We start from the raw sequence: 21,005 nt of genomic DNA, 5'->3' as shown, positions 1-21,005 counted from the left end.
TTTACCCTGAAGTAGGACAGGACAAAGCACAGGCCACTCCAAAGCAAGTAGTTAGAAAGAAACAAAGTGTAGACGAGAATATGAACGGGAAGGATACTCCAGTGGTTGTGACCTGCAAGGTGTGTGCCATGTTTGTTTTATTGCCTGAGAACAACATAGTGTACATGTGCAACAAGTGCAAGCTTGTGGCACTGTCTGAAGAAAAAGTGAGAGGCCTGGAACAGTGGGTGGCCACGCTGAGGACTATAAGAGAAGATGAAGAGTTCTTAGACAGAATGCTGGAACAACAGCAGCAAAGAGAAGTGGAGGTGGAAGAGCAACAGCATGTGGTAGCAGAAGAGGAGGCTGCTTTGGAGAGGAGCAACAAAGTGGAGGAAAGTCCGTGGGAAAGGGTGACAGTTAGGAGCAGAAGAGCTACAAGACACCCTTCACTTGTGGAACTATGGAACCACTTTCAACTACTGGAGGACGAGAGTGGAGGACAGCCTGTGGTGGAAGAATTAAAGGAAACCCCATGCAACAATGAGCAAGAGGCTGAAGCTCAATCAAGCAGGGCCAATGAAACCTTGCCCCACAACAAGAGAAGAGTACTAGTAGTGGGAGACTCCCTACTGCATGGGATTGAAACCCAAGAAGATCCGTGGACTCACCAGGTATGCTGTCTATCAGGAGGACGGATTAGAGATGTGACGGAAGGGTTGCCATCACTCATGAAGCCCACCGACAGGTATCCCTTTCTCCTCATCCATGTGGGAACAAATGATACTGCCAAACGGAGCTATGAAGAAATCACATCAGGCTTTGAAGCTCTGGGAAGGAAACTCAAGGACTTTGGGTTCCAGATAGTTTTTTCATCCATCCTTCCAGTACTTAGAAGAGGAGTAGAAAGGGAAAGAAAAATATTCCGTGTGAATGAATGGCTGCAAAGGTGGTGCCAACGTGAGGGATTTGGATTCTGGGACTATGGGCTATGGTTCCTGGAAGGTGGACTGCTGGCAAGTGATGGGTTGCATCTCACAAGGACTAGGAAGAATGTGTTTGGCCACAGCATGGAGGGGTTCATCAGGAGGGCTTTAAACTGAATCTTAAGTGGAAGGGAGACTTAAACTTGGTGGTAACAACTGATGAAGGCTTGTGCACAGTAACGGGAACACAGAGATTGGCTCTAATAGAGCCCAGTGACTGGAATACAGCAATTGAAGGATATAACTTGTTCAGAAAGAACAGAAGGAATAAAAAGGGAGGTGGATTCACACTATTCAATAAAAAAAATATCCCTGCACAGAAATACAGGAAGATGAGCTTTGGTAGCTTCATCGAGAGTATCTGGATTAAAATTAATGGGGCAAGTAATAAAAGGAATGTGGTGCTTGGAGTCTACTACCAACCACCCAATCAGGGAGAAGACGAGAATGTAACTTTTGAAAAGCAAATTGCCAATGTTCTGAGGAGACATGATGTAGTAGTAATGGGGGACTTCAATTATCCCGATATCTGTTGAGAGACAAATTCTGCCAAACACAGCATCTCCAAGAAATTTCTGACATGTGTTGGAGATAACTTCCTCCTACAGAAAGTGGAGGAAGCAACCAGAGGATCAGCTATCCCAGACTTGATTCTAATCAATAGAGATGATTTGGCGAATGAAGTGGCAGTTACGGGAACTCTGGAGGAACGTGCCCACACCATATTTGAATTCTTGATTTTAACAGAAGCAAAAGCTAGAGTACGCTTACCCTGGACTTCAGGAAAGCTGATTTTAATAAGCTCAGAACAATTGTTAGTACAGTTCCATGGCAAACAACCCTAATGAGAAAAGGAGTCCAAGATGGGTGGGAGTTTCTAAAAAAGGAAATTCTAAATGCACAATGGCAAGCAATTCCAACAAGGAAAAAAGGGGGAAAACAGCAGAAGAAGCCAATATGGCTCCACAAAAAGCTTAGAGATGACCTGGAAACAAAAAAGGACACATACAGGAAGTGGAAAGTAGGCCAGGCCACAAAGGAAGAGTACAGGCAGGTATCACAGAATTGCAGGGATGGCGTCAGGAAGGCTAAAGCTGAGCATGAGCTGAGGTTAGTGAGGGATGCGAAAAGCAACAAAAAAGCTTTCTTCAGGTACGTCCATAGTAAAAGACAGAGAAAAGAAATGCTGGCACAGGTATTCAGTGAGGATAGCAAAATGATAACACATGAGAAAGAAAAGGCAGAAGTGCTCGATTCCTACTTTGGCTCAGTCTTCTCCCAAAAAAGGGTCCCTGACCTTCCGAGGAAACATGAAATAGAAGGGGAAGGATTTGGAGCTTGAGATAAACAAACGGTCAAGGAATACCTAATCACTTTGAACAAGTTCAAATCAGCAAGACCCGATAAACTGCATCCTAGAGTATTGAAGGAACTGACGGAAGAACTCTCAGAACCGCTGTCTATTATCTTTGCTAAATCATGGAGGAGTGGTGAAGTGCTGGATGACTGGAGAAGAGCTAATGTTGTGCCTATCTTCAAAAAGGGCAAAAAGGAGGAACCGGGGAACTACAGACCAGTCAGCCTAACATCAATCACTGGAAAAATTCTGGAGCAGATTATAAAGCAGTCAGTCTGTAAGCACCTTGAAAACAATGCAGAGATTACTATGAGCCAACAAGGATTTATGAAGAACAAATCCTGCCAAACTAATCTCATCTCATTTTTTGATCGGGTAACCTCCCTGGTAGACTGTGGGAATGCTGTGGACATAATATATCTCGACTTCAGCAAAGCTTTTGACAAAGTGCCCCATGATATTCTGATTAGCAAGCTAACTAAATGTGGGCTGGATGGAACAACTATCAGGTGGATCCACAGTTGGCTCCAGAATCGTACTGAAAGAAGTGCTTATCAATGGTTCCTTCTCAAACTGGGCGGACGTAATGAGTGGGGTACCACAAGGCTCGGTCCTGGGCCCAGTGCTCTTCAACATTTTTATTAACAACTTGGATGAGGAGGTACAGAGCATGCTTATCAAATTTGCAGATGATACAAAATTGGGGGGCATAGCTAATACCGTGGAAGATAGAAACAAAATGTAAAGGGACCTTGATAGGCTGGAGCATTGAGCTGAAAACAACAGAATGAAATTCAACAGGGATAAATGTAAAGTTCTACACTTAGGAAAAAGAAATCAAATGCACTGATAAGATGGGGGATACTTGGCTCAGCAATACGACATGTGAGAAGGATCTTGGAATTGTCGATCACAAGCTGAATATGAGACAACAGTGCAATGTGGCTTCAAAAAAGGCAAATGCTATATTAGGCTGCATTAACAGAAGTATAGTTCCCAAATTGTGTGAAGTATTAGTTCCCCTCTATTTCGCACTGGTTAGGCCTCATCTTGAGTACTGCATCCAGTTCTGGTCTCTGCACTTCAAGAAGGATGCAGACAAACTGGAACAGGTTCAGAGGAGGGCAACAAGGATGATCAGGGGACTGGAAACAAAGCCCTATGAGGAGAGACTGAAAGAACTGGGCATGTTTAGCCTGGAGAAGAGAAGATATGATAGCACTCTTCAAGTACATGAAAGGTTGTCACACAGAGGAGGACCGGGATCTCTTCTCAATCGTCCCAGAGAACACGGAATAATGGGCTCAAGTTTTCGACTGAACATCAGGAAAAATTTCCTAACTGTTAGAGCCATACAACAATGGAACCAATTACCTAGAGAGGTAGTGGACTCTCTGATGCTGGAGGCATTCAAGAGGCAGCTGGACAGCCATCTGTCGGGAATGCTTTGATTTGGATTCCTGCATTGAGCAGGGGGTTGGACTTGATGGCCTTATAGGCCTTATAGGCCCCTTCCAATTCTATGATTACCAAGAATAGTAATGACTTGCCAATGACGTTTTTCTTAATATTAGACTCAGGGGCTTTCTTTAGAAGATACCAGAAACTTTGTTATCTTTTATACTACAAACTAATATTTGCACTGAGGCAGCAAAAAATTATACATAGGGAATGGGTCTTCAGCATGGATGCTTCCGAATATCCAAAACTTCAGTGCCCATTAATTTTATGTGTGTTTTCATTAATAATTTCAATTTCTCAACTGAAAAAAGCAGCTTTTGGACTCTCTTCACATGGAAAACCAGAAGGAAGGTTTATGGATGTCCTGTAATTTCAAAATAAATAGTGAAAGAAGATATTGAGGAAACATGCACATCTTCATTGGCGTTCCGATCTTACAGTGTAACAGAATCACCCATGACAGATTTTGCCTCGTCAGACCTTGGAAGAAGCACAGTAGATTTGTATAGGTTTTACAGTTGTTCTTATGCCTCCATTTCCAGGCATGTAATTAAGTTGATAGAATGCCTAAGCCCTTCAAAACTGTACTTAAAAACCTAATATGTTTATGTATCACTAGTAACAGCATCCCATCTTTGTGGCTGCAGGCCACCTACAACATTGCATTTTTGGTTTTTGTTCAGTCTTCTGGACAAATGGCTTCTCAGCTGCTACTGATCAGATGAAACAATGCCATGCCATCCTATGAGATAGTCATGGGAAATGCCCCTTAAAAGTCTATGGGTGTCCAGGCACATCACATTTCCCCTTGGTTAGATAATACAGGAAACCTTTAAACCTGTCCCAGCAGGTGCAATATAGTGGCTGCAAAAATATAATACTAACTATAATTTGTAGCCTGATAGTTTGAGTATAATAAAAAGGAGGGGAGTGAAATCCAAAGGTGTCTATCCACCGCTGGAACTGAGACTGGTAGCACACTGGCAGCCATTTTAAAAATAATTGTTTTAATTTTTTTCTGGGGTTAATTGTTTTTAGCACCAGAGAACAAATTAAAGCATACAAAGTTTGAAAGCGCTGCACTGGCTGCCCGTGTATTGTATGTTTATTTTGTCAAGTCGCTTTGAAACTTTTTTTGTTGTATAAAGCAACTGATTAATGAGTACATGAATAAATAAAAATTTGATATAAATTTATTTATTTATTTATTAAACTGGTATACCACCCCATAGCCGAAACTCTCTGGCTAGAAATTCATGGCTAGAAAGCACAACAATAACATAAATAATGCAAAGAGCATGGTGATGTAGAGAAGGTCTGTTGTTCTGATAACCATATTACTTTAGTGGAGACTTGAGAGTGAAATATTCATCAAAGCTCATTCTAATCCTTTTTAAAACAAATGCTGGAAAAAGGTGAAAGGACTGATGTATCTGTGAAGGTTTTGAGGAAACAATGCAGTCCTAGAGGTAGTGATATTATTAAAAAGTGGTGGGGGAGGGGGGCTTAGGCAGCAGGAATAATGTAAACAAAAGGGATTAAGTGATTACAATAGATCTTTGAGAGGAATAAAAATGATCCTTCTGCTGGAACTACATGAAAATGATTTTAATTGTCCTAATGGGGCAATTGAAAGGGGGGGTATGCATAATGGTACTTTTTAGAAGGCAAATTCTTTGGTTTTTGCCTTGGTAGAAATAGCTTCTATTCAAACACTTCTATAAGAGAAGGAAAAGATATTTCAGTTTTGAATGTTTGATTGTTTAAAAGTGACAATCTCCAGCAAGAGTCAGCATGTTTGTTTAACAGGCAGTTGTAAGACCATTTACCCCATGGTGGATGTGCGTGTTGTTTTTACAAAATTCAGATAATTAATTGAAGTATATAGTAGCACAACAAAGTCTAAGGGCTTATCTACATATTCAGCAAGATCACATGTAATGCCATCTGGGATTGTTCAACTTCAGATTGCAGGATGCAGGGGTAGTCACATTTATGCTTGTAGTTAGTTCGCCAAGCATCTGATTATAGCAAAATTACTAGTTGAGTCACTTTTATTTATTTATTTATTTATTTTATTTAATTTATATACCGCCCGAAGCCCGAAGGCTCTCTGGGCGGTGTACATAAAAGGTAAAAGCAAGGACAATATATAAATACAATAAATACCATAACTCAAAAAACAAAAACATACAAACAATACAAGAACCAAACAACATCCTGAATACAACATAGTAATAAAATACTATAAAAATACACTTTAAAATGCCTTTACACATGCCATTCCCTTTTTGCAAGATTTTGGGAAGTGATTTCCAAATCATATAACCATATCATTGTGAAATGTGCCAGAACAAAATTAACCCAGGCATTACTATTTTAAAATGACTATAATACAACAAACAACATATGTCTCCAACAAGTCTTAGTGTTAAACTAATGTAAGTGAGGTGGAGCAGAAATGTACAAGTTCACAAACCTTCTGCAGAACTTTGTTCCCTTGCCTGTGAAAAAACAATTACAGTGTGATGATATGCATGTTTACTTGGAAGTAAGTCTTATTGTGTCCAATGGGACTCATTCCCATCTAAGTGTTCACAATATGACAGCCTATTGTTTTCTACAGGGTTTCTACAGTAGCATTGTGGGGGGAGGATGTGTGGCAAAGCCCAGAACTGAGTGCCAATCATCTAAATTTTGAAATATTTGTTCTGCTTTAGTCAATATCTGTCAGTCCTTGCAGTTTTACAGATAACACTGACCTTGACTCCACTGTTTATGAGAGGTCCAAAGGGATCATTTTGAGCACTACTGGTTAGGTAGGATCAGTATGAGCTGTTGCAGCCAGATGATATGGACAAGATGGTTGAAGGTGTTCAGTCTACCAGCTGTAATCTCAACCCTTGCCCATTGTGGCTTGTAGGAGCTTACTGAAGGCAACTGACTCCTACCTGCGGGACCAGTTTCAGAGAGTAGCAGTGGGGGACTTCTGTTTGGACCCATGACATTTGTGCCACAATAGACTTCCCATGCTATTTAACATCTATATGAAACTGAGGGAGTAATCATCAGGTGATTTGGAGCAAGGTTCCCTCTAATGAAGCTGTTGGCCACAACATAAGGGAATTTGGGACAAAGTGTCATCACTATGCAGCAGACACTATCCTTTCCATTGGAATTGGGTGAAGCTGTGCAGGTGTTTAATCAATGTCTGGAGGTAGAAATGGACTGGATGGGGGTCAATAATCTGAAGTTGAATCCTGACAACTTGGAGATCCTATGGACTGATGGTTCCTGGGTCCAGGAACTGGGTTCACAGCTTGTTCTGTATGAGTTTGCACTCGCTGCTAAAGGACCAAGCATATAATCTTGGGAATACTTCTTGATTTCACCTTGTCATTGAAGGCTAAGGTAGCTACAGTTGTGCAGAGTACCTACTGCCAGCTCTGGCCCTTCCTGTACAGGGATAGCATGGCCAGAGTAATCCATACCCTAGTAACTTCCCTGCTTCGTTATTGTAATGTGATCTACATGGGGTTACGCTTGAAGATAATTTGAAAGCTCCAGCTAGTGCAGAATGCTTCTGCGCAGGTGCTGACATATAACACCAATTTAAAAGCATCTGTGTTTGACCCTCAGATGAAAGTTCATAACTTCTTTAAGGCCAAGTGAAATGAACCATTCAGCCTCTGCCATCCTATTATGGTGACTTCACACTGCATTTGGACTTGAAATACATGAAGGTCTCACAATCTGTTGATGGATGAAGGAAAATGTGTATTGCTCAAAAGCTTGAGAAAGCGTTATGATATTTGTGCATGTAAATGATGTGAAGAATAAATTTCCTTCTCTCATCTTTTTCTGTGTATTCCTGTAAGCCTTCATATTATCCTCTTTGTCTGAAAGTACTGCAGATATGCAAGTTCTTTTATGTCAAAGGAATACATTAACAGAGCAGTGAAAGCTTATCAGAAACATCGCTCATGGATATAAAAACAAAAGAATGTTGCATGTTTGTGGAATTGAGGAAGTTATCTTATATAAGAGAGTGGTAAGTGCATGTTATTTTTGCAATATCACTTAACATAAATGTGTCTAGACAGAGTTAGTATCAAAAGGTTAGAAATCCAAGGGATCATACAGTATTTTGCCTCACCAAGGGTGTCAAAACTGACATGCAGCTCAGGATTGATCACTTGGGCAAACTTTTATCTTTCCCCCTAGATTTTATTTTTCCCTTGCTAACAAATGATTAGTGCTTAAATTTCAGTCTGTTTCCTGATAGTGTGGATGTTTTTTATGCAAGTAATTTCTGAACCAATTTTTTTTTAAAAAAACAACACATTGGCAGATAGTGGCAGGCAACAATAAAATTGAAGACAGACAGTATTTTTTACTGATGGGCTGTACTAAGTGTAGTTTTTAAGGATGGGTGAAATCTGCAACAATCACTTACATTATGGACTGGGATAAAATCTAAAGCAATCATTTAAGTTTTAAAGGACTTAAATACTGCCAAGAAACACCAAATATCTGGCTGCATAATTAAGCATCAGGCACACTATAGGAGACAATATGTTTCCTTGCTTTTCAACTGCATCTCATAACATGTAATCCTTACAAAAACAAAATGGAAGGTAAGAATATGGCACGATATTTAGCACTAAGAACAGGAAAGGCTTTCTAAGTTCACAGTGTCCTGGAGTCTTAATCAACACATGTTGAATCAATTGCAAAAATTCTTCCCAGCTAAGTTTCCCAGATAGATGGAATATTCATCCAAGGTTTTAAAAATTATTCAATCGACAGAAGAATTTGGCTTTGGATCTACAGGATCTTCATTTTCTCCTCTTGCCATTTGATGCAGGAGCCTTTTAAAACACATTTATAAAAAGAGTATGATAGTGATATTCCAAAGGGTTTTTTTCAAACAAGCTAGGAAATACCTTATGGAGATTTGGTTGATTCAGGAACTGCTAGAGTATGATACAGCAACATAACAAAATATGTGCTTATGCATGCATTCCTTCATCTTGATTCTTTGGTACAATGGAATTATACAATGTTCTAAATAAGCAAGTATCATGCATTTATTCTGAGAATTTAGATACTTTCTGACAAGTCCAAAAGTGATGAATAATAAAGTATAAATACATACAATGGCCACAGTATCACACTTAGTGCCCAAACAAAACTTGAAGAAAATATAAAAGATGCCCCTCTCAAGATAACTAATATTCATTTATATATAACCCTAAGTATATCTAAAGAAATAACAGGGATCTTATAGATAATTGTTTCTGCTCTTCTCCTGAATGCCTGTATACAGTGAGTTCTACTGGGGAATACAGTGAGTTCTGCTTTCAGAAGTGTGTAATTCTCCTAGCTCATCTGATGAAGAGGACTGTAATCCATGAAGGTTTATGCCACTTTAGGGCTGGGGAGAAATTTGGTTCAGTTCACATTTAAAGCCAAACCTACTTAACATAGCTATCCTTCAAAATTTGCATTTCTACAAATTTTGCAGTACAATTCTCTATAGCCAAGTAATGTGTACAAAAACACAGATACTAGGGTGAATGTGCATAAAAAACAAATATGAGTGAAAACTGCATACAAAAATGTGCGCAGGCAAAATTGCATACAAAAATATGCATATTAGGAGAAATGCACACTCAAGTGCTGATGAATTTTCATTCAAAAATGTGGAAATGTGGAGAACCCATACCTATGCAACATAAATCTGTTTAGTGTTTAAGTCAGCGGCAGGCAGAAGTCAGATCAGGATCTCCTACTGATACAACTCATAGTTAGTGAGGAGAGACCTTAACCATGAGCACAGGTTTGGATGACACACTAAACCAAACCTTGGCTTACTTCAGTGTGGTGTGTGGGGGGGAATGGGGAGGAGCAAGTGACTGCAAGCTCGTCTCCAGGAGCCTACATGTTTGTGCAGTCTCGATAAGTCACGGTTCACCTTACAATGTCATGAGAACCAAACCAGTCTAGGAAGTCACTAGACGATCACAAGTGGGATCTACAGCAACATTGTTCTGTGAAGTGCTCCTGTCTGGGGTTCCAGCAGCCAGCCATGACTTTTTCCCCCAGGATATGCCATACTATTCTTTCTCCACTCCTCCCCCTACAGTTTTTCATTATCCCTTCTCACCCAACAGACACTCAGCATTCTGTGGCTAATGAGCATGCTCAGACCTCATAGGGCTGTTTTCAAGGTTTTTACTCTCATAGGCCACAGTTGTACACATACAACTTTTCCATACTCTGGAGAGTACATTGCATTAAATTCAGTAGGACTTACTCTGAATAGGCATGCATAAGATTGCATGGTTAGTGTTTTTTCTGTTGGTTTTTATACATCTGTAAGCATTTGGGTTTCTGCTGAAACCTCCATCATATGCATTCATGGTGCTGTTTTGGCTACTCAAAAATGAGTTCACTATAAGTATATACAGTGGAAAATGAATGGCAAAAAGCATTTGGTACTTTACAGCATCTGAAAAGTTCTAGTTTTCTGGGTGCAACAAGAGGTTCTTGTAACAGTCACAGAGATTTGTGTTAAAAACAAGCACGTTTTCATGTATTTTATTAATATATTTATCAAAACAAAATCTAACTATACCTTAACTAGATTATTGGAAAGTCATTTCTACTTGGCTATACAATAATGGAATCATGTATGTGCTGACATCTCATTATTCAGCACACATCTGAACTAGATTCAGATGAAAGATTAGCAAATAAGGGTGTTCTTTTAAAATATATATTTGGTTAATCACACACAGGTTTGGTCTAATAATGCAACACTAGTTTAAATGAATGCTTGGACTGCTGTTAACATTGAACTTGGCAAATGCAAACATTTTACTAATCTAATAGCAATGTAAAGGTGGTGATGGTTGTTTAGCTAAAAGTTAAGCCCTGTGTGTATCACGGCTACATGCTTTCCCTGAATCGCTGTCTCTGCTCCCAAATAAAAGGCATGCCTATTGAACAGTTTCTTCAAAGCAATTACCTTTGTAGTCCAAGTACTCCAGTGCTAATGGATTTTAATCTTGTACATTAGATCTTGGACTGTAAAGCTAACATTTAGCTGTGCCAGGGTTTAGCTTCAAGTTTCAGCTTCCTCACCCTGCTCTGAGCAGCATTTCTTAAAGGGACCCCACTCAAACCAATCCAGACCAGACAAACACATACACTGCAAATATGATCTATATCTTCATGAATGTTTCACACACACCTGGAGCTTCTTTTTCACAACAGGCTGCCCCGTTGCTTTCATGGTTCCCCAAGCTCATCACCATTGTATGCATGGAGCATTACTCAGCCAATAGCAAAGAGAATTCAGCGGTCTGCTTATTTGTGTGGAGATCCATGTGTGTCCTTGTATCACTGTATGAATTTACACAGAAATCACACATGCACACAGACACCAAACAATATCCAGTAACTCAGTAGCCTCTTTACTACAGATTCCCACAATAGATCTAGAAATCCATGATTACTGTACATTCAACATTTGTGTAAAAATTCCTTCCATCTTTACTACAGGTACAAATACAGGATGCTGCACCTGCTCTGGGTTTTTTTTAAATCCATTTTCTGAAGAAACTCCTATTCCTAAGTCCAGCTGGAGAAGTCTGAAGACAGAGAGGGGCAATGATGCAACTCATCTCCAGTCTCTGGCTTGTTTATGCTACATAGAAGCTTGATGCCTTGGATGGACTGCCCATTCCTTTGCCTGGGAGAAAACACCTCAAGTAAACCCCTGACAGATTTGGCTGGCACTACTTCACTTATGCAATCTAGCTCCTTTGTTTGTTTGTTTCACCTCCTTCAAAATGGTGAAGCAGCAATTTTGTATCTGGTGGGACCTGACCTCTCTTGGAGGCATCCCTCTCTCAAATTTCTACATGGCTCAGCAAATGGATCCCCAGTTCTGTCAACAAAGCAAGAGGTTTGGCTAGGAAGTCATGCTGGGATGCATTTATCAGAGCCAAACATGAGAGATCCAGTCCAGTCTTGCTTCTCACACCTCCCTTTCAGGTTGCTGGTCAATAAGGGCATCACATAGGATACAACTCATCTAATATAAAATAGCCAGAAAAGTTAAAGGACTGGGGATCAAATGGATGTCTAGGTGGGAAACATGCAAAAGTTTGCTGACTAAATATCAGAGAGCACATGCTCAGCTCCTTGAAATATCAGACTCTTCTGGGGGCTTTGTATACCATTATGAATGCCATACATCACAGGAAGAGTCTGCACTTGTCGGTAGGGCTGGGGGAGAATTTCAATTCAGTTTGCAATTCACCAACCAAACCATGGTTACAAAAATGCCTATGTTACGGGAAAGTGTGCATAAAAATAAATATGAGTGAATATAATATACAAAATGCAGTATATGAGAAATTCCATGCAAAAATGTGTACAATAGTCAAAACTGCCTACAAAAATGTGTTTATTAGGAAAAAATTGCCTAAAATGCTGGAGAATTTTCATGAGGATTTAAAAAAAAAATAGCAATAGCTGCAGAAATGAGAACTGAATTTAAGATTGGAAAATGATAAACTGACTGATCTTTCCATCCCTCTTTCCAACCCACAGAGCTGCTCTAGAAGGTTACAATGATCAATGATACCAAACAGCACTGAGATGTTAAGGAGAATGAGCAAGACAGCACATCTTCAATCTTTCTCCTAATAAAGATCTTCAGTCAGGGCGACCCAGGCTGTTTTGTTGCCATATCCAGGGCTGAAGCCAGACTGAAATGGTTCTAGATTTCTGACATGAATCTAATAAATTAAAACCAGACAGTGCTCTAGGCACATCCACTGACAGCACTGCGTAAGTAGTGACATCTAAGTTAAGTGGGATATGAGTGATTAATCACTGAAATGCTCAGCAAAAGGTCACAGCAGGTCTCACATTGTGGGCATTTTACCATTTGGAAAACTCTCCTGGATGGTATGAGTAGAAACATTAGTTGCAGAAAGGGAGCAATCTTCTTGTTTGGCTATAGAAGATATGTAGACAAGGGCAGTAGTTTTAAGTTAGAATGATTAGGAAGGACTCTTTCCTACTTAGCAGAAGATGTAGTATGGAATCCAAAAATAGAATGGTGTCTTAGAAATGACAAAAAAAATGCAATGTGTCACCAGAGAGAGAGAAAAAGGTCAAAAGAGGACTCCATTTGAAAACCTGAACTTGAACTATTTCCTCATTCTTAGAAAAAACACTATCTGTAGTTTACAAAATTATCTGTGATGTTCACACAGGAAATTTGGACTCTTTAAAACATCTCTGGGAATCTGATTTCAAATTCAAAATTGAACAAATTGATTGGAATAATATGTGGGCTAAAAAACCCTATATTATCTGTTCCTGCTAAAATCTGAGAAAATACACTTGAAATACTGCATAGGTGGTACTTAACTCCACAGAGATACAACAGAATAAATCCACAAGCCTCGCCCCTGCACTGGAGGGGCTGTGGTTGTTTTGGGATCTATTTCATATGTGGTGGACGTAGACGTGCAGTGTGATCACCCGCTTTGGGGAAGATGTATTCAAAGAAATAAGCTTAATAACATAACAGACCATCAAGTGTATACCATGGTTGGCTTTATTGACAATGTTTCATGAAGAACAGAAATACCTGTTACATAAAGAATTAATCACCTTCCTTTTAGTTGCAGCAAGACAATGGATTACTCAAAACTGGAAAGATTTGGACAATATATGTACATGTAGCTGGAGACACAAAGTGTGGACTGTCACACTTATGGAAAAAAACTGACTAAACAAGTGGGAGTCCTGAATGGCCAAAAGAGCAATGACTGCTTTTTAGAGAGGTGGTACCCTTTTATAGCCTATATGAATTATAATAATATGATTGACATCCTCTGTCGACTCATGAGCAGCTGTTGACTACTCTGTACCTATTCCAGGGGAGGAAGGAATGGGTATTAATTTCCCAACATTTTCGATGATGTTCTTTTCTGTTATGTTCTGGAAAACCGAAATCAAAATATTTATTTAAAAAACGAAGAGCACACAGATGTGAATAAAATATGCATGTGCTGATAATGAATATGCATAGATGCAATTTAGAAATAATGATTATAACTTAAATAGAATCACAATACACCATAGTAGGGAAGACTGTGTGCCTGCTCAGTCTGCTCTCCAGGGTCTTAGTATTAATAGGCAACTTCAAGGCCCCTGATCTCCCTTTCTCTTTAAACAGAAGATTACTTCAGATAAAGCACCCCGTCACCCTGTCCAGAGGGCATCTGCTGACTCTAGACGGATGACTTCTGATAACTGAAGATTTGGTTATTAATTTACAGACATTTTGTCTGTGAAATGGACACAAAAGTAAAAAACATAGCAAGGAATAGTTTTCTGGTACAGATTATCTGACAAGGCAAATCTGGGTTTGTCCAGGCTTGTCCAAGGCAATGCACATTCAGTGTCTGGGTGAAACAAAAATCAATAAATTGTAACTACATTCAACCTTGCCCTTAGACATGGAGGAGGTTGGCCTATTTAGAACCATACTGTCCGAGCACTGTATGCAATTTCTATAATTATATTCATAACCAGTTATATTCCTAACCTTCAGTAACAGTAATCTCAATTTATTTGGTGCTAAACACTTGCAAACTGAAGTTTATCATCTTAAGGAGCAGAGTTTGTGCTACAAGGTCTGGAATAGTTTAGCCTGTTTAGCTCTTGTTCCTATTCTCTAAACAGCCAATATCATTTTGCAGAATAAAGAAATAAACACTTGGTAGACACTGAGATAGATTTGGCTAGAATAAAAACAAACCACGAAGGGCGAGACAAAAACTAAATGTATAACAGAGGTAGATTATCTCAAATACTGTTAATCTTCAATAAAAAAGATAAAATCCTGAGAAATGAACTAGAGATTCTGCTAAAATATGATTAAACTTTTCTTTCTTTTAACTGTGGAGTTGATTCCACCTAGGAGAGGCCATCATATCATCTTTGTGAACTTTAAATGTGATGCTCACATAGAAAGTGATTTGTGGAACTTGTTTCTTTAAAGCAGGTGTGGGCAACAGTTTCTTCTGCAGAGGGTCACATTTCCTTATGAGTAATCTTGGGGGAGCACATAGCAGCAGTTGACAAGGCAGCATCAAAGGTAGGCAGAGTCAGAGCTAAAACTGAGTGGGGGCCATACCATTTTCTTGCTCTCTTTGCCATCCCCTTTTCTGCCTCTTTCAGCCACCTCTTTCACCATCTTTCATCCTGTTTTTCCCTCCTTACCATCTACATGAAATTAAGCGAGGAAGTGGCCAGACCCCCTCCTTAATCAGGCAGGGATGCCTTTTTGACAGTGTCAAATCCACACTTCCAAAATGCTCTGCTCTCCCTGTCCTGCAACACCTACCAAGCTCTGTGCAGCCTCTGTCTCTTCCAGAGAATGGCTTGGCAGAACCTTGAGAGCCACCATGGGCTATTCACATCAAGGGACTCTATCTAACCTTCAGGTGCTTTTTTTCCTGCTGTGCCCTGTGGGCTAATTCAGGGACACCACAGTCTCCCAGAATCTTAACAATCAGCTTTTAGGAAATTTTGCACACTACCTTGCTTGAAAAATAGTCGAAATTTGGATGAGTCAACAAGGAAGACACGAAAAACATGGAGATGCTTTCTGGCAATTGTGAAAGTGAAAACAAAAATGCCTGATTTGCTTGGATTTTAGTCTTGAGCTCCACTGAAGGCGATTGTTTAGTGTAACCACCTCCTTGGGTTGCTAGGTCACAGATCTGAGATCCTGACAGCAGCAGTAAAACAAATAGAGAACCCTTGATTTTCACTTCACTTTTCCCACTCCACACTTTCCATGGTCCTGTCACCCACTTTTTATTTTGTCTGCTGTTTAAACAAACTTTAATTTTGCTTCACAATATGTGAAAAGGGAAGATAAACAATGAGACCCGGCTGAGAGAAAACAGCAAAGCTTTAGCTCTGTGTACACCGAAAAAGGGCCATAGCTCAGTGGTAGAACATCTGTCTTTCATGCAGAAGGACCCAGGTTCAACCCCCGGCATCTCCAAGTAGGGCTGGAAGAGATTCCTACCGAAAAGCCTGGTGAGCTGCTGCCAGTCAGTGTTGACAATACTCAGCTAGATAGACCAATGGCCTGACTCAGTATAAGACAGCTTCCTATGTCCCCGCATTTCTATCCTTCATGTACATAGAATAGTAGAGTTGGAAGGGTCCTTATAGACCATCTGGTCTAACCTCCTGCTAATGCTGGAAATGTAGAGTTATAGCATTCACAGCCTGCCCTGCCTCTGCTTGAAGATCTCTAGTAAAGGAGAGACCCACCACCTTCCTAGGTGATTGGTTCCATTGTTAAACTACTCTTACCATCAAGAGGTTCTCATAATTTTCAACTGAAATCTATCCTCCTATAACTTAAGCTCATTAGATCAGGTCCCTTCTTTGGATCCTGGCCTAGATCTCTTACAGCTGAGATCTAAGTTTCGAGACACAAATTCTACAAGAAGAATATATTTAAACAGCGCTTTTGAATGCTACTTTCCAAATTGAATATCTAATTTGTGTAACTATGGTTTATTATTAATACTATTTATTAAATCAGGGCAACCAAGGCTAATTCAGTCCCATAACCAGGCCTGAAGCCAGATAGAAATGGGTCAAGATAACCTGTTTCATCCAAGAGTGTTTGCAATTGCTGTACCACAACCCTCTCAATCACCTTCCCTAAGAAGGGGGTATTTGCAACTGGGTAGTAGTTGTCACAAACCAACGGGTCCAGGTTGGGATTTTTCAGGAGCAGTCGGATCACCTCATTCAGGGCGGCTGGGACCACTCCCTCCCACAAAGACGCATTTACCACACCCTGGATCCATTCAGCCATACCCCCTCAGCAAGCTTTACTAAGCCAAGAAGGGCAAAGGTCGAGAGGACACTTGGCTGGCCACATCGTCGCAAGCACAATACATTTAGTTTTTTACAAGCCAAACAATTAGGCTGACATACATGTCCTTTTAAAAAGGTCTCCTGAGAAGTTACAAATAATTGCTGATTGCATATGGCATTTCATATTTATACACCATAAGGCAAACCTTTAGCTAGGATTGGAAAAAGAAAACAGGCCACAGAGCTGTTCTGAAACTACTAAACATTACCCTAACACAAAGACCCTTTACCCTTTAACTACAAGTAATCCCAAACCATAAATTTTCCCTCTAATGTGAGAAAGAGCCTACCACCATTTTTGTTGCATGCTGGTGATGCCTGGTTGTAGGGAGCAACTTCAACTGTCATAAGGCCAAAATGGTGATGCTTTAATTAAAGCACGCCAATAGTATAACAAAGAACAGGGGTTTGCAAAGTTGTTGAACCCATGGGCACATTTGCAAACTGGAGAAATTGTACACACACACTGCAACCAAGCACACTTTACAATCTATTCTATTGGCTTTCTTTCAAGCCTAATTTCAATAGGGGAGGGGAACTTGTGGGCACCAGGAAAAGCCTATGTGGGTGCATATGCTGGGGTGTGCATGATAGAAATATAGTTCTACATCAGGCATAGGGAACCTGTGACTCTCCAGATGTGGCAGCTCTAGTCAGGGATCAGGGATGATGGGAGTCGTACTCCAGCAACACAGGTTCCCCATCCCTGTTTTATGCCCACTCCAGCTTCATATTGTGCAATATAGTGTAAACTTACCCATGTGTAAAATTATGTATCTGCCAATTTTTAGAAAATGGCCTGCCTTGATCTGAGATGTTCCATAGGCTGCCCAATTCAGTTTGGCATCTGCCCATGTTTGCTTTGTTCCTCCCTTCCTCCCTCACCCTCCCAAATTTATTAATGGGAAATCAAAAAATGATTGTGTTTTTTTCCCTTTTGACAGTAGATGAAATTTGGCTGGCATACTAGACTTAGAAAGCCTGCAACTTACAAGCAAATGGGCCCAGAGGTTTTTGTTCTGGGCACCTTTAAAGTTTGAATTTTAAAAAGAAAACATATAACTTTGTTATTTATAGGCATAATTGGATGAAATTTGTAGGCAAGGGTGCTCCTTCCGAGGACATGAATTCTGCCAAATTTCATAAAGATGCCTGGAGTGGTTTCTTTCTGAGGGCAGCCATTACAATTTTGGTGTGGTTAACAAAGGAATCACTGAAATTCTCCTAGTGTTTTGTGGGCAATTGATCTTAAAGCTGCAGATGAGAGGTGCCCCCTAGGTAAGAAACCTGTCATATTGCAAATAGGTACAGGGGTTTTTCTGCTAGATACCTTGAAAAATGTTTTGGGTGGCAGAATTAATATTTGATTTCTGAGTAAAATACTTTCCTCTGATAACAAACTTGACCATTCTATCACAACAGAGGTCTCATTCCGCTTTCTCCCCATGCTTGTGTTTGCTCTCACTATCCCCAACACCTGGCGTTATTCCTTGTATGATAAGCTCAAAGACTTTACTTTTGTTTTTAGTACTTTTGACTGCAGGATTTTAAAAATGTTTGTATTGCTAAGGTGCCATGAAGTACTTCAGGGGTACCATCTTCATCTAGTGCCACCTTGTTCTATTCTAATAATTCCCAAATCCCTCAAAATCATCCCACTTCTGATATACACACCACCTGGGAACCTCCTGCATTCAAAAATATAGTACACTTATGGTTCCCAAGGCTGTATCTCTTTGTATCCAGAAACCAGGGCTATGGATACAGATCCTGCCACTGCTTTTAGAACTGAATGTTCAATGCTCAGCAGATTCTTGATTTTGTGGGCAATAGGACTGAATGCTACACTGCTTGGATATCAAGCTTCAATGCCCCTCTGGATAGGCAATCAGAACTGTCAAAACTGATATCACCAAGCTTCTCATGAGTGGCTAGATGCTCAAAGAAATAGATATATAGAATCATCCCATTGCTATCCATCCTTATCTTTGGATTGGAGCCACTGTTTGCAAACAAACCCTAAAACCTAAATGTATTACTTTCCATGACTGTTGTTATTTCTGGTTCCAAAATGTGTACATACTTTACAGTTTGAAGCTGCTGATTTTCATCCAAGATTACATTACTTGAAGCCACATTGTTCTCTTAATTAACCAACATTTAGAAAGGCAAAATATAGGGGGGGGGGAACGAACCAAAAATTACAACAGTAAATGGATTCAGAAAATGAGTCTAATAAACTCAAAAGGCCATTTTTCTTTCATAAGAAGTCCAATAAATGATTTAAAAAATCATCTTATCCATAACTAGAATAATAAAAGACATACTTTTGATATAATGATAGGATTCAATTGAAAATTTGATTTTAAAACCGTATCTTACATAGCCACAAAATTTAAGATGAGGCCATACGTTTCAATAGATGCCAGTGGTATGTTGTTGAAGCAAAGAGTTTCATTCACTTCAGGAAATGGACAAATTTATAAAGGATATCCTGTGATTTATATTCTGATGCCTCAAGTTGTGGCTTAGTGGTTGAGGTGGGTCCCCTTTTCCTCTGAGGTATATGCTAGAGACAGGATGGTGTTTTTCTCTAGGAATTTTAACTAAAGTCACTTTCCTGTATTCCAATATCATCTAAAGGTAGAAATTATGAGTTGTAGACTAGCAAAACACATGGCTTTCCTGGGGTCTTTTTTTCTTGCTGGGACTACTTACACCATGATCAAAATGTAGGTACTACTTGATTAGCCACATAGAGGTCATCATTCTGGAAACATGTGGACTAACTATCAGATTTTTTTTCCACATCAGACATCAATTTCCATAAAATAAAACCATCAAACTATTTTGAATGAAATACTGATACCAAAGCAATGCTGATGACGTAAAACATGCTGCCTATCTTCCTAGACTGCATCTTTATCAACAGGCATATGCTGAATCTCATTGCTAGGTCTAACTCATATTAAGTAGACCTTTAATAAAAACAGATGCCTAAAAGACTGTAGAGCAGCTCTGTCTGCCCGTCACTCCACATGTGGAACATCTCATTGCTTACCAGCACATCACTCCCCCAGTTCCAAGAAACCAGGGGCCCCTTAAAACAAAGTTGAAAAGAGAATAGCTTGCTAGTCATTGGCAGCATTTCTACATTTTTATGCAAGCTTGGATACAGAGGAGGATTTAGTTTTTGCTTATGTGACTGACCTCTCTTCGCCAAGTTCATTGCAGTGTGAGCAATCAAATATGACAGGCTGTTGGCAAGTACTCAAATGCTTTGAGCCAGAAATCTCCCAAGCCCAGCTGGGGTCAATTAAACTAAATAATAGTCCTTGCAATAACTAGTTCCTACTACACTCTTCAGAAACTGCACAGCATTCAGATGTAAATACTGTTAAATTCATTACTTTACCTGTCTTTCGTCCCCATTCAGAAGAAACTTTCGCAGAAATTCTGAGCTCCTTGGTCTCAGGTTAATAAATGTTCAACAAGAATGCAACAGGTGATATTACTCTATCATGCCCAGAGTCAGCAATCACCTCCCCTAAGAGGGAGCCATGTTGGACTTTTTAACTGGCTTTCATTCTTGGATATTGAACTAAAGGGTTTGCATTAAGAAACCAGGTGTGCCCTTAGCTTGTTCAGCTATGTGAATAAATTAGCCACCATTTGAGTGGAGGAATCCTATCAAAACCTACTTTCTTATGTGTAGAGCAGGTGTCACTTTTAAAGATACAAAAGACTTCTTGGAGGCTGGGCCTGGCAACCGAGAGGTCTTTTGTATCTTTAAAAGTTGTGCAAGGGGAAGGGAGAATTCCACCTTGCGGTTTTTCCTATTACAGGGTTGCAAGAACACCTGCACTTGGATGACTTTCTCTTCTCCTAAAGATACAGGATCAGTCTCAGGGATTGAACCTAGCAACCCTACTGAACACTAAAGTCAGGATCATTCAGACTATGGTGTTTCCGATCTCTATGTACGGATGTGAAAGTTGGACAGTGAAAAAAGCGGATAAGAGAAAAATCAACTCATTTGAAATGTGATGTTGGAGGAGAGCATTGCGAATACCATGGACTGCAAAAAAGACCAATAATTGGGTGTTAGAACAAATTAAAGCAGAACTGTCACTAGAGGCTAAAATGATGAAACTGAGGTTATCATACTTTGGACACATAATGAGAAGACACAATTCACTAGAAAAGATAATAATGCTGGG

The 21,005-nt window shown here is 39.8% G+C and overlaps 1 long non-coding RNA gene across 2 annotated transcripts in view; it reads right to left on the bottom strand.

Moving 5' to 3' along the window:
- The window catches only part of LOC133385242 (uncharacterized), an 87,252-nt gene extending 66,817 nt beyond the window's left edge, over positions 1 to 20,435 (bottom strand). For both annotated transcript variants that reach the window (XR_009762826.1, XR_009762827.1), the window contains exon 1: positions 20,201 to 20,435. This is a non-coding gene — a long non-coding RNA (uncharacterized LOC133385242). The remainder of the gene's footprint in view (positions 1 to 20,200) is intronic.
- Between the last annotated feature and the right edge of the window lie 570 nt (positions 20,436 to 21,005).

The sequence above is a fragment of the Rhineura floridana genome, chromosome 5 (genome assembly GCF_030035675.1).
Source record: "Rhineura floridana isolate rRhiFlo1 chromosome 5, rRhiFlo1.hap2, whole genome shotgun sequence".
Classification (NCBI taxonomy): Eukaryota; Metazoa; Chordata; class Lepidosauria; order Squamata; family Rhineuridae; genus Rhineura; species Rhineura floridana.
The sequence above is the reverse complement of the archived record's forward strand: the minus strand, read 5'-3'. Positions and strand labels throughout refer to the sequence as shown.